The sequence below is a fragment of the Nannobrachium achirus genome (assembly GCF_963921795.1).
Source record: "Nannobrachium achirus genome assembly, chromosome: 2".
Lineage (NCBI taxonomy): Eukaryota > Metazoa > Chordata > Actinopteri > Myctophiformes > Myctophidae > Nannobrachium > Nannobrachium achirus.
In genome coordinates, this window is record NC_137811.1 from 63822754 (window position 1) to 63837849 (window position 15096).

Here is a 15096-nt window from a genome sequence, read left to right on the forward strand (position 1 = left end):
CAGTAGCAGACATAAGAACTGGTCCCATTCTCTAAAAATACTATGAAATTCGATAGTTGCACTGGCTCACTGAAATTAGCTGATCTACATGCCCGCAACGTGTTGTGAGCATGTAGATCCGTTTTTTTTGGATGACCAGCAACATCAGCGTACGATGGAATACATTGACTGTTTGAACACTTGTTTGGCGCTGCATTGATGATAAGTTGCGCTTTAACTATTGCTATTTGTGTTGTGACGTGACAATTATGAGCGTTGACTGTTTTTGACACTAAATATTCTTCTTTTTATTGTGCCTTTTCTACGGTACACAACAGTACTTTTTCTTTTTCATACTTCTCGGTAACTTTGTAAACCTTAAAACTACTGCGCTGCCTCTGGGCGACTGATTTTTCCCCTTGGGATGGGCTGTATGACTTCAAATCAATATCACGATTATTTCAAAGTTTTGCCTCGATTAAGATAAAAATTAAAATTATTAAAAGAAATAAACAATAGTGAAAATATCCGATCAACAAGCTAATTATTTAGATCGTCTATTTTCAAATTTTTCGTTTAATATAGGGTTATGTGGTTAAATATAGGGTTATGTGGTTAATCATACTGATCAATTTAGTCAATTATAACAAATCTATCTATTATAATGTGTATCTATGTTTTCGTCTTGAAATTATGTTAAAGACCATTTTAGCTCACATTACATAATACCCGGACCATCTATCCACCCTTTAAAAAGGTGGGTGATAGCTGGGTCCTCTACCTGTGAATGTGTGACCTGTGTGTGTGTGTGTGTGTGTGTGTGTGTGTGTGTGTGTGTGTGTGTGTGTGTGTGTGTGTGTGTGTGTGTGTGTGTGTGTGTGTGTGTGTGTGTGTGTGTGTGCATGCAGGTGTCTCTTCTCTTGGCTCTTGTTTAACAAAGGGACAGAAACATTACTGACAAACCATCTAGCATACTGACAGACATCTGACTGACATCTACGAACAGACATCTGGTTGGATACAGGCAAACCTGGAGTATAAACCTAAACCCAGGGTTAAACCAAGGTGAGCAAATGTGCCACTCAAGTAGCTAGTTAACCAGCACTCTGCCCGTCAGGTTACAGGTAGTAGCGGTTAAGTTCAGAACTTGGGAGTGGAGTTCACCTGGTGGACCCAAGTAGTGATGGACAATCCCGTTAATTTCAGTGAACGAATCATTTCATGTTCATTCATGGTAATGATCCATTCAAACGATTCGCTCACGCTCACCGTTCATGGCGCGACCGTCCCGTGAAAAACACAATCGCGGGAGTGTTTTTATTGCGTCACGAGTACAGCCCGCCCTCCCGTCCTGTGTGCCAGGGGCTATTAGGGGGAGGGGGCGGGCGGGGGAGTGAACGAAAGTGTGAGCGACACATTTCAGGGATTTGAACGAATCACTCATCACGTAGTCTCTCAAGAACACAGACTTCCGCATTGCTGCAAAAGTGAAAAGAGCGACCGAACTTTTCCTTGACGATGGCTAGCCAGATTGCTCATCACTAGACCCAAGTGCAGAGCCCCGGGATGGGTCAAGCACAGTGTTGATCTTTTCGACTAAAACTATGACGAAAACTGTTTGTCGACTGCGTTTTTTTCACTGACGAAAACTAAATAAAAACTAAGCTGTGATGACTAAAACTAAGACTAAATATATTGACAATTTTGTCAACAAAATAAAAACTAGACTAAAACATTACTGAGGGACTAGAGGAGAAGAGAGTCATTTTATGTTTGGTTGCTCTCAGCTGTTTCGTGCTGAAAATAGCCAATCTACAAGCTCACAGCGTGTCGCGCTGTGACGCGTTGTGAGCTTGTAGATCTGCTATTTTCAGCACACAACCAAGTGTAAAATCAGTCATTACAATACCATCAAGGCCTGCCAAAATACATTTCAGTTGACTAAATCAACCGTAGATTTAGTCGCCTAAAATCTAATGATATTTAGTTGACTAAAATTAGACTAAAACGAATACTTTTCAGGTGACTAAATTATGACTAAAACTAAAGCAAGGTTTTAAACGCACAGATTCGGCCACGAATCGGCGGCGGAAAGCGTCTGCTGCCGACCGAGAGCCATCGGCAACTTGTCGGCAAGAGGCGCTTGCCGTCGATAGGGCTGTCGGAACCCGTCGATCGAAAACCGAACCTGCTCAGTCTTTTGCAATTGGTCGGTAGGATTGAGGCGACTTGATACTCCTGTATAGTGGACATTAGTTTGCTGCAGTTGCAGAAACAAAGCCTAAATAAGACAGAGACATTTTCTCGTGGCACATTTTAACTAAATACCATTTTCTCAATCTCAACTCTCAATTCCTATTCCAATCTGATCCAGAAGTAGGCTAGTAATAGTGCTGCAGCTGCCCGTGTTGACTGTGTTTTTTTTTCCTCTGCACGGAGGACACGGAGTGCCTCCAGTTGCCAAATTCTGTGAGTGAAACAAGCGAGCAGGTCTATGAAAATAAGCCCAAAAGCAGCGACCTGTTTCACCTATTGAGCACTATTACATTAGTTATTTTCTAAAAGATTGTTGAAAGCAAGGCCAAATAAGCAACTACACTTCAGAAACAAGCCCAAACAAAAGCAACTCACAACTAGCAACATTATAGGAAAACAGGATCAACGTCACTTATAACGAGCAGACATGGCAACACTGCCATACAGTAACTACAGTCGGCGTCCGCGTCTGGGAAAAAAAGGGGGCTTAGTTTTTTGCAGTTCTTTGCAGTCTGTGTAGTGTGTACAGTCAGAAGGAGTCTCCTGTAGGCTGTTTGGTGTGGAGACACCTTAAATGACATTTTATTCAAAAGACTATGACTAAAACTAAATCAAACTTTACTGTCAAAAACAACACTGGTCAAGCAGGCAGACGGACAGGGAGTCAGACAGACGGGCGGGAGGGAAGACAGGCAGGCCAATTGGCAGACGGATCAATGGGTGAGCAGTGCACAGATGAAGACTGTGACTTGGCAAACAGATAGATTGGTCTGCAACTGATTAACTGTGTCTTTAAATACGTCTTTAACTATACGATCGTACAAACGTGTAGGGATGGGTATTATCGTTTATCGCAATAAAATTACATTTATCGTGATACCGTCCTCCGTCATGCACTGGGATCAATTCACCTTTTATTTGCCGAGCTGCATATCTGGTGCCACTTAAACCCTCTATAATTTTTAAAAGGTACTTATAATATAGGTACTTTATACAGTCTTTTTTTCACTCTCTATCAAATGTCTTTGCCAAAAAATAGCCGATCTACAAGCTCATTTTTTGGCAAATGTTCTGCCACCAGGATAAAAGATTTTGATTATCGCGATAATAATGTAAATCGCGATTAGTTTTGTCACAATAATCGCGATATGACATTTTCATATCGTCCCATCCCTACAAACGAGCAAGGGCTCTATCGGTCTACGGAGTCCGTATGTAGCCTGGAGGTTACGCGATGCTAACGTCACACGCCCCCGCTATGAGGCTCTGATGACAGGAACCGTGACAGTTATAGCTACTAGCCAAGAGGTTAACCAGCCACATTGCTCAGCGAGCTAGCAGCCATCCAGTCACAGTCAGTCAGCCAGTCAGTCAGTAATGAACAGGTCAGCCAGCTAGGAAGTCATTTAGCAAGCAAGCTAATCAATCACTCAGACAGATGCTAGTGAGCCAGATAGCCAACTCAGGCAGTTGGCAGTGTTAAAGTCAACGAGACAACGACCTCGCCAGTCAGTCACTCATTAGCAAAATAGCAACAGATTAGGCAGTCTGTCTTAACACTTATGACTGGGACCATACCTGTACCAACTAGGGATGCAGTGACATAAAATAAAACATCTATTTGATTATAGATTAGTGCACTAATACACATCTACTAGTGACTGAATGAACCAACCACGCTCACCTCGAGTCGCTCCCGTCTTTTGCTTTCTGTTTAAAGTGTGAGGCGCTGATATGATTGACATAAAACCTGAAACGCCATTCTTACCCCAACGATTCCCCTCGCGATTTAGAGAGAATCAACGTCTTTGAATGAATGTCTGCGATTTAGAGAGAATGAACGTCTTTGAATGAATGTCTTTTAGGCTAAACCCCAATTTGAACAACACGTTTGTTTATTTAGCCCATGACAATATTGTGCTACTGTAAACCTTTCTGTAAAGCGACTTTGGGTACTTAGAAGAGCTGTATATAAAGATGAGCTATTGTGGAGATGATATACCATCTTTTTTTTAAATGCAGGTTGCGGGGCGGGCGGATTCGTTGATTTGTATATTGTTCTGCGGCGCGGGCGGGCGGGTTACGTTCTGTGGGCCGTGCGGGTTATGAAAAAAACCTGACCCGCGCATCACTAACATCTACTTATGACCGGGACCATACCCATTTCGGGGACTGCCCATAAGTCCGAAGGTTCATTAGTCCGAATTTAGTTAGGGTTACTGAGGTTAAGGTTAGGGTTAGGGTTAGAGTTAGGCATAGTATTCTTAACAAATTCGGACAAATGAACCTTCGGACTAATGCCTCTAATATTTGATAATTTGGACAATGTTTAGTTTGTCATTTTAGAGGTATTAAAAGTCCTTAAATTGTCACTTTAGAAATGTGCAGATACCCTCTACACACTTAAACTTGATCTTTGTTTGTTTACTGTTGAGTGAGAAAACAAGGTTGCACATTAAGGTAATCATCTGGGGACCCTGCATAATAATTTGGGTCCCGACCCACAGGTTGAGTGTATAAATCAGGATTTTGTGTTTGTTACCCATGACACAATAACAACGTGGTGGATAAAACGCAGACTGTGTACCGTCATTGTACAACACACAAGGACTACGATAGAGGTTATACTTCCAATGTGACAAGTGACGACCCATTTATGAAGACATACCCCCAGTGTCTCGGATGACAGCGCAAGGACGAGAGAATCGGGTAGGAAAGAAGCACCTCCTTCTCGTAGCAGTGTGGATTTCGTCGACTAAAAATATGACGAAAAATGTTTGTCGACTATGTTTTTTTCACTGACGAAAACTAAATAAAAACTAAACTATGATGAATAAAACTAAGACAAAATATATTGACAATTTCGTCAACAAAATAAAAACTAGACTAAAACGTTAGGGAGGGACTAGTGGACAAGACAATCATTTAATGTTTGGTTGCTCTCAGGTGTGCAGAAAATAGTGCTGACAACCAAGTGTAAAATCAGTCATTACGATGCCATCGAGGCCTGCCAAAATACATTTCAGTTGCCTAAATCAACTGTAGATTTAGTCGCCTAAAATCTTATGATATTTAGTCAACTAAAATTAGACTAAAGCTAATACTTTTCAGGTGACTAAATTATGACAAAAACTAAATTACATTTTACTCAAAAGACTAAAACAAAATCAAACTTTGCTGTCAAAAACAACATTCTCGTAGCAGACAGATCAAACATGACTAAACATTGCATCCTCTATGTACATCCTTACTGAAGCGAGAATAGTTTTATTTTTGTGCTTTTCTGCCTTTATTGATGGTTCAAGTGAAGATGGACAGGAAAGAGCGAGAGACACACAGCAGAAATCATTCAGAACGGGAATCGAACCCGCAATGCTTTACAGCCTACAGACAGTATATGTGATAGGCGCCTGGACCGCTAGGCCAACAGGCACCCACAAATCATTATGAACACAACTATGAACAGAAATGATTAGGAATTGTCAAGTAATTTCCCCCCCCAACCCTGATAACACTTGGAATGTATACAGGTGTTCACACTAAGGGTTGCCCACCAAGCAAATAAAACTTTCGGGCAGGTGGAGTTTGCTTTCAAGTTTCCCGACTGGGCAAGTGCTTTGTTTGACCCAAGGTGGAGGGGACTTCAGCTATTGAAAAATAGCAGATTTACAAGCTCACAGCGCAGCACCGAGTGCCACGCTGCAAGCTTGTAGATCTGCTATTTTTTTAAAGTCGTGAAAGTTTGTGCAAATCTTTGAATATACCGTATGTATTTTTTAAGCGAACATTGTAACTCATATTTCGCTTCTGGGGCGTCCGTGAACTAATTATTTTGAGATAGGGGTCCGTGGCCAAATACATATAATTTTGGGGGTCCTTCACATGAAAAGGTTTGGGCACCACTGACTTAGAAACATAGATTTTTCAGAAGAAAGTGAAATATTCAAAGACTTGCACAAATGTTCACGATTTTTCAAAAATAGCAGATCTACAAGCTCGCAGCGCGGCACCAGCTTGTAAATCTGCTATTTTTCAATAGTTAAAGCACAAAATAATGCGTCCCCAGTCTAAATGGGTCAAACCCCCTCCACATTCATGGGGGGCTCAAAAAAAATCTGCTATTTCCACTATTTTTTTGAAAATGTTTTGAACATATATGAACATTTCTATCATGGAAATGATTATGACAACTATGATGATTATGTGAAAGATTATTGCAATTATCTCAAACAATTCAGATTGTGTGATTATGTGTGACTAGGTAGAGATGGGACGATATGAAAATGGTCATTATTCATCATATCACGATTATTGTGACAAAAGAAATCGCGATTTACGATATTATCACGATAATCAAAATCCATTATCCTGGAGGGGAACATTTACCAAAAATAGCAGATCTACAAGCTCACAACGTGACGTGTTGTGAGCTTGTAGATCGGCTATTTTTTGTCAAAGACAGTTGATAAGAGTGAAAAAAAAAGACGATCAAGTACGTACATAATAAGTACCTTTTACCAATTATCGAGGGTTTAGGTGGTACTGGGATATGCAGCTCGGCAAATAAAAGGTGAATTGATCCCAGTGCATGACGAAGGACGATATCACGATAAATTAAATCTCCACGATGCGATTATCGCAAGTGTTTTTTATCACGATAAACGATAATATCGCGTATCGTCCCATCCCCAGTGACAGGCCTAGCCAGCACTTCTTCATCCAGGCTGAACTGTCAGGTGATGGGATGTGATGATGCTCTGCGCTTGTGATTCACGGTTTTCACTGTGTTTATACGGCACCTGCTGCTCGCCATCAGGCCATTTACTTCACTGTCTTCAAGTTCACCAGCTGAAGTTCAAGCTCCAAACAACATCCAAAAACCTGGAGCACTCAGGACCATCTACTTCCAATTAGGGCATTAACGAAAAAGTCGACTCAGTCAACTTAAAATCGACTCCCACCAGAGAAAGTCTAAAGTCGTTGTTGAAAAAAAAAACTTTCTATTGTGAAAATAGCAGATCTACGTGTAGATTGGCTATTTTCACAATTTCTGCCTCGATATATTTGACAATTAGGACAACGCATATTTTGTCATTTTAGAGGTATTAAAAAGTCCTTAAATTGGCACTTTACAAATGTGCAGATATCCTCTATACACTTAAACTTTATGTTGGTTTGTTTACTGTTGAGTGAGAAAACAATGCTTCACATTAAGTTAATCATCTGGAGACCCCCCAAAATAATTGGGGGGTCGTGTGTGATGTGATGACGTCATCAAACGATAGTCGACTTCAACTCAACTTTTTACTGAGTCGAGTCGACTTGATGAAATCACAAGTCGTTAATGCCCTACTCCAAACAACATCCAAAACCTGGAGCACTCAGGACCATCTACTTCCCATGCACACACCTGTTAACCACATTGAACTTGGTGTTGCTATATTTCCGTGAAAACTTTCAAAAAATATTTGAATTTCAAAGATGTATTTATAAATAGCAGATCTACAAGCTCACAACAACATGCTACAATGCAATGTGAGCTTGTAGATACTTTCCATAATTGCCATAAAACAGTACATAGGGCTCAGTGGTTACACAATAGTATCAGTAGCATAGATGAGTAATTGAGTCTCATCAATTAGCACAGAGAGAAGTGTGTGTGTGTGTGTGTGTGTGTGTGTGTGTGTGTGTGTGTGTGTGTGTGTGTGTGTGTGTGTGTGTGTGTTGCGTGCGTGCATGCGTGCGTGCGTGCGTGCGTGCGTGTTTGATGACAAATATACTAGCCTAGGAGAGCTTCAGTCCACAAACTGCAAATATCAATTGATGCAAGAAATGCTCATTTCCTACATGCCCAAGGACAGCACTTGACCGTATCCTAGGTTGTGTATGACTTTTCCAGCACGCAAAAGCATCCCACAACCCCCATGGTCACATAGAACACAACCTACTCTACCTGTGCAAGGGTATGAGGGTATGATGCTGCTTGCTTGGTTTTTATTTAATGGAAAAGACAATTTTATTTAATGGGAAATGCAACATGCTATCTCTGTTTCAGCTCCATGCCTAAATTAAGGAAATGGCAGCATACAGCGTCGTGAAGATTGAACTTGTTTAGGTGAATGAATTATATTTAATGACCGTATTTTGACCAATCTGTATGGTAGAGTTAGAGTTACAATATAACTAGCAGGAAGGGTAACGCACACCAAGGGTTTGGTGAGGTACTGCTGACCTTCGGGAAAATATTTTAAAAAGGAGAAACTCGCACACCCCGGCTACATATGCATGCACTGCCATGCAGTATTCTTTTTAAATACTGCATATGGAACAGGTTGTCTTCTTCTTTTTATTGCAACCGTCAGGTCGCAGTTACTATCCAAAACTCTACCGGCTGTCTGTCAGTCTGTCCGTCACGTCACACTTTTGCCCTACTCATATCTCCGCCACCATTGGCCCTATCCATGCCAAACTTAAAGGGCCATTTCACCTCTGGGACAACCCGATCTTATTTTATTGTTGTTTGGGACACGATCAACACAATCCTGAGTTATGTTTTGTGTTCAATCTGTGTTTTTAGATATTTTAGTATTTCAGCATGTACTAGTGATGCGTTTTGCATCACTAGTACATGCTGAAATACTCTGAAAATCTGAAATCTCAAAACATAGATTGAACACAAAACATAACTCAGGATTGTGTTGATCGTGTCCCAAACAACAATAAAATAAGATTGGGTTGTCCCAGAGGTGAAATGGCCCTTTAAATTGCACACACACTCCTTGGTTGCCAAACCACAACCTCCACCTCTCATTTCTCACATGTCCCTCTTCTAGCGCCACCATGGGGCTGATTCTTGCAAAACACCTTTTTGGACAATGTTCCTACAGATTTTGCCCTAAAATTATTACGCAAAGCGGTACACAGTATCTCTAAAGTCATGTCATCAACATGTCCCATTTCCCATATTCTCTCCTGATTGGCCACCATTGCCTTCTAAAGTTTGTGTACTGTATGCGACCTGACGGTCGCTTATCTCCCGATTAGGGAGTCTTACTGGTTAATATACAATGTAACTAACATAACTGCTGTGGTTGTAGATAATCTATCTTCTGTTGAGACATTAGATACTGTGGTCATGTGGGATAACTAATGGTTGACCAGAGCAGAGGTATTGCATGCCATGATCATATCAAACAGGTTTTCTGAATTTCATTTCATTTCATTTCATTTATTTCATTTCATTTATTTTTGTTTCGCACATGTGGTGTACATTACAGTTATATTATACTTATACTAATTTTAGTGGGAGACAACCTGATAGTGGGAGACCCGGATTCATATCTCGGGTAGAGCGCAATGGTTCTCAACCTGTGGGTCTCTGGGGCGTCCCCAGATGATTAACGTAATGTGAAACTTTGTTTTCTCACTCAACAGTAAACAAACCAACATAAAGTTTAAGTGTATAGAGGGTATCAGCACATTTCTGAAGTGACAATTTAAGGACTTTTTAATAAAATGACCAATTAAAACATTTGCCAAATTGTCAAATATTAGAGTCAGAAATTGTGAAAATAGCAGATCTACACGCTCACAACGCCTCGCAAAATGTAATGCCTCAACTCTTAGTGTCTGTCAGGGTGGAGGGGTCCCCAGTTAAAATATGATTATTTTGGGGGTCGCGGCCTGAAAAGGTTGAGAACCACTGGGGTAGAGGACATGAAAGTGCTTCAAAGCAGTGTTGGGATGAGCTGCTTCTGCCTTCCTTGGTGAACACTCGACAAGTGTCTAAAAGATGCTCTGTGGGATGCGAGACCAACCATTGGCAGGATTGTCAATCTGTTGTGCGCTGTAACTGTTCATGGCAGGAGGACATAACTTCTAGACGAGCAGTTCCACGACCAATTTCATTCGGTTGATATTGGTCGTGGATTAACTTACAGTTAGGGGCCTTTTCCACCGGCAAAGAACCGGTTCCAGAAACAGTGCCGGTTCAACTTCTTGGGAACCTTGGTTCGTTCTTGTGAACCGTCTTGCGTTTCCACCAGATTGAACCAGAGCCAAGGGTTTGGCTCTGGAACCACAAAAACCAAGGATTGTGTGGTTCCAGTTCTGAACCAACTTTTACGGTTCGGAACCAACTCTGGTTCTTGGTGGAAAAGCTCACCTCTGGTTCTTCCCATAGGCGGGAGAAAGAACCAGAACCGGTTCTTTGCCGGTGGAAAAGGCCCCGTAGTTAGTGAGTAGTGACCACTGCAGATATTAACACCTTACCTCGGGATCACAGTGGTCACTTATATGGGGTTTACAGTGGCAATATCCTGCAAGTACCTCGTCCTCAATGTGGTTGTGTTGACCTAAACCAGTCATTCTCAAACTTTCTAATTTCAAGGACCCCCAGTTTCATGCATTAGGGCCACAGACCCCCATTTGACACTAAAATACTCTGTGAGGGTCCCCAGATGCCACGTTGAGAACTAGAGTGACCTAAACCACCATGTCAGGAAAACAATCATCATCACACCTTGTGAGCCACAGAAACACTGCTGTCAACTGATTTGCATAATTTATTTACTGAGCAATCATCTGTTTCTGACTGCTTCTGAACACTGCCATGCCAATGAAAGTGTGTGATTCCTGTACATAACGTGCTAAAAGTTGGATGTCAATAACGCAGTGGACTTTGCAAAGTTAAAACGAGGCAAGAAATGCTCCTGTTGGTGTCTATGACAACAGATTTGAATAGAAACAAATCTTGTCTTCCCAAGACAAGACAAACAATCCTAAGATGATATTAACATTAAGTGGTGAGGTGTTAAAGTGTACAATAATTCAGTAAAACCTTTCCATATAAAAAGAGGAAATGTCATTCTTCATTATAATTTGTTTTTGGCCTGGTCAGCCTCCTTTGTCCACCTTCTTGAGTTATCCCATATTATACATGTCCGACAGAATCCGTTTCTGATTTGGTTAATTCTTTCCCCTTACGAATAAAACTTGCTCCTCAAATGTCCTTATACATGGCTGTTACTGCACAGAACAATGTATTGATATTACTGCACAGAACAATGTATTGATATATTAATAATAAAAATAAAAAGCAATGATCTCCTGTGTGTGGAAAATGAATTGCATTGTAGAAACACTGCAAGTCGTTGATGATGGTGCAACTCCCTCTGTAGTCACATTTATTCAGCATGTCTCCAATGTACAGTAAAACCAATTGGTATACAATTGTACCAGGGAAGGCCTTAAGTTTACTATCACATCTCACATGTTCTATTGTGGCACTGGGCCTTGGAAGTCAATCAAAATGATACAACGGTCCTTATCTGGGGAGATGAACCCACAACAGAAAAACACCTGGTCTCAGTCTGTGGGATCTAAGTTTGAGAAACAGACGATTCTAACGCCGCTAACAGAACTGGGTCCATACAGCATTCCGGTGGCGAAATGTTATCAAAACCCGAATAGGGGAGAAGAAGAGCGAACGAGTGGAGAGGAGGATGCTGGGAGAGTGAGGGGAAAACGACAAGAGCAGCAGGGAGAAGAGGAGGGTCCATTTTAAACCAGCAGTCTTCATTATCAAAAAGCACCAGAAGCAGCAGAGATGGAGACAGAGAGAGAGAGAGAGAGAGAGAGAGAGAGAGAGAGAGAGAGAGAGAGAGAGAGAGAGAGAGGGAGACACGACTTTGTGACAAAGGTTATTCAAACTGGAGAAAGGTGGCCAACAGATTCAGACCAGTACATCATCTGATCCAGAGTATCACTTGATAACACAGAGGATGAGCACACTGAGAGAAAAGAGGGAGAGCGAGAGAATGAAAGAGAGGGAGAGAGAGACAGGAAAAGAGGAGAGAGAGAGAGAGAGAGAGAGAGAGGGAGCCCAATAAAGTCACCCTGCCTCTGGCTGTGAAACACCCAATGGGTCTCTCGTCCGTATCTTTCCCCTGACCTCTCCCACCCGTTGCCGGGGAGCCTATCTGCCCCTCTCTCCCCCTCCTCCTCCAGGGCTGGGTTGGGGCTGGGGCTGATGCAGTAGCTAAGCAGTGTTAGCTGCCACAGCAGATGAAACGCTGCAGATACACAGAGAGAGAGAGAGAGAGAGAGAGAGAGAGAGAGAGAGAGAAAGAGAGAGAGAGAGAGAGAGAGAGTTGGGGGGGGGGGGGGGGGGCAGGGAGGGGACATGGCCGCTATGATAGCTAAAGCCATCACCATACATACAGTGACACTGGACTATGGTACATTAAAACAGAGGCTAGAAAGCCATCCAGCTCTATACATCCATCCATCCCTTCATTCATTCACCCATCCATCTTCATCCGCCAGCCTGCATCCTTCCCTGTGTGTGTGTGTGTGTGTGTGTGTGTGTGTGTGTGTGTGTGTGTGTGTGTGTGTGTGTGTGTGTGTGTGTGTGTGTGTGTGTGTGTAGGCAGGTGGTGCTAAAACCTGCCTAGATACCCACTACACAGTCACATACCGCCTCAAACATGACTGATCGCCGCCACAGCGGCTCATTAAGTGGCCTCGACATCCCATATCCCACATCCCAGTCACACCACAGCCACATAGCCGGGCGTTTAATGTCCAAAACCCCGAGGATGGGAGTCAATGGTGGAACACTGAGGCTGCTGAAACAGGGGCAGCAGCAGCAGCATCCATCCTCCTCCCTCCATCATCACCATCATGCCATCTAACGCCATGGGAGTCTACTAATGGGCTAAACATTACCGGCCAATCCATCGATCAGTCAGCACCGATTGAAACACCATCTATTTTCAACGGCCCGGGTGCATCGCGCCCGCCGGCTGTCTGTCTGTCTGATCGGCAACACGGGTGCCGGGGACCAGCGGCCGGGTGCTGCTGGGCAAGGAACAGGGGTGGGGATGTTGGAAGAGGAGAGGAGGGATAGGCAGGCTAACGCCACGGCCTCCGAGCCAACATCAGCTCTCTCTCTCCCACACACACACACACACATACACAGACACACATTAGTTGATGCAGAACATTAAGACAGCGGGCTCTCCATCCACCCCGTCAGAAACCACATCCACCCGGCCGGGGAAAGAGCTTACCTCAGGCGGCGTGTCGATCCAAGCTCCCCGAAGCAGCCATGTTCAGATCCCCTCTCTCTCTCTCTCTCGGCTCTGTCTCTCTCTATGTCTCTCTACCACCTTCCAAACGAACCGAGCCCCCTCCTCCCCTGGTCTGTACGACCCTCTTCTGGGACAGAAATCCCAACAGAGAGGTCGTTTTCTTGTTTTCTTCTTTTAACAGCGATAACAATAAATCCCTGTCAGGTTGAGCAGCAGATGGAGGCAGATTCGCTCTTCTCCAGACAGCAGCAGCAGCAGCAGCAGCGGGGTTGCGGGACGGGGGTCGGGTCGTATCCCGGGCGCAGTGCAGCCTAGCCGCGGCTCAGGGCAGGATGGCAGTCCGCCACCACCATAACCATGGACACCAACCACCGCACACCGAGAAACCCCCAGTCAGATGTCCGCCCACTAATCGGTGGTGGTTCTTCTTCTTTCTCGAGCACAGATTTCGCTGATCGATCTCTCCCACAAGACTTCCCTTTAAAAAAACGGCTGCGACCCGGAGCTAGCTAGCTTTAGCTCGAATAGATATAGAATGTAATGTAAAAAAAAAACGTTAGCTAGCTGCCAGCTAGCATGCTAGCTGACTAAAACGCTGCCATTCGCGTTTGTGGAGAGAGAGAGGGGAGAGAGAGACAGAGAGAGAGAAATGAGTCCGCCCACTGCAGGGTTCTGTTGGTTGTGGACGGCCGGACGGCGGCGGGCCGGGGGGCCTCGCTGTGTGCCGGTGCAAAAACCACACGCACTGTCGTTTAGGTTCAGCGTGTGTTTCAGCCAGGGCTTGAAGCTGAAGCTGGAAGTGATGTGTGTTGGTCAGGGTTTACCCCCCCTCTGTGCCGTTCATCTCGGTCACACAGCAGAGGAGAGGAGCGGAGCAGAGCGGAGCGGAGCGGTCGGAAAGCGCGTCCCCGGCGGTTACACGGGACTCGGTGTCCCGCCGAATTCTGAGGCTACTAGACTAGAGCAGTGGTTTCTCAAAACTTTCAAATGTCAAGGTCTCCCTTAACTCTGACTGTACACTGCTACCCCTCACGGGTTAATTTGGTTCCATTCCATGTGTACCCTGCTAGTAGACTTGAATGGGTCAATTTAGACCCCCTATTAAAGAATCCCTTTTAGGAAATCCACTTTGAGAACCACTGGACTAGAGCAGTCTACTTGGTTTTCATTTTTCAACCTTTTTCATATCTAGGTCCATTTATTTGTTCAGCATTTTGAGCCATGGCCCACCATTTGATGAGATATTTATCCTCTCAGACCTAAAACTTGTTCTTTGGATTTAGCTTTTGGCCACAATTCCATGCTGTATTGATGTTGGTACCATAGGAGACAACACAGGCAAACGTTGATCAAAATATAAATTCTTCCAAATTCTCTAATTGTGTAGACTTCTTGTAAATTAAAGTAATGCAGATGTAATTCAACTCTTGAGAGTGTAAAAACAGTTAAAGATCTATATAAGGGTCCATTTGGTTACCAACTCTCCATCATTTAGCTGGGGACCACCTGGAATCTCCTCAGGGACCTCTGGTGGTCCCCGGACCACTGGTTGACAAGACCACTGGACTAGAGAATAGAATAACGTTTTTCTTAAATATAATTTTAAAGGTCTCCATGAGCTCTATCAGAAGTTCTTAAAGGGATATTTCACTTTAAATTTCTTCCCATTTATAACTTAAAACTCCCTTTTAATCATGATAGATTCAATGAAAACAACTGTCCTTTTTTTCTGGTGACTCCTAGTGTTATATGAGATACTTAAATGGTT

General features: G+C 43.3%; 1 protein-coding gene across 1 annotated transcript in view; it reads right to left on the minus strand.

Annotated features, from left to right (window-relative positions):
• dyrk1b (dual-specificity tyrosine-(Y)-phosphorylation regulated kinase 1B) overlaps positions 1-14135 on the minus strand; it is a 167120-nt gene extending 152985 nt beyond the window's left edge. Inside the window, exon 1 of the mRNA XM_080747110.1 lies at positions 13308-14135. The gene's annotated coding sequence lies outside the window, so the exon portion shown is untranslated. The remainder of the gene's footprint in view (positions 1-13307) is intronic.
• Positions 14136-15096: the final 961 nt, after the last annotated feature.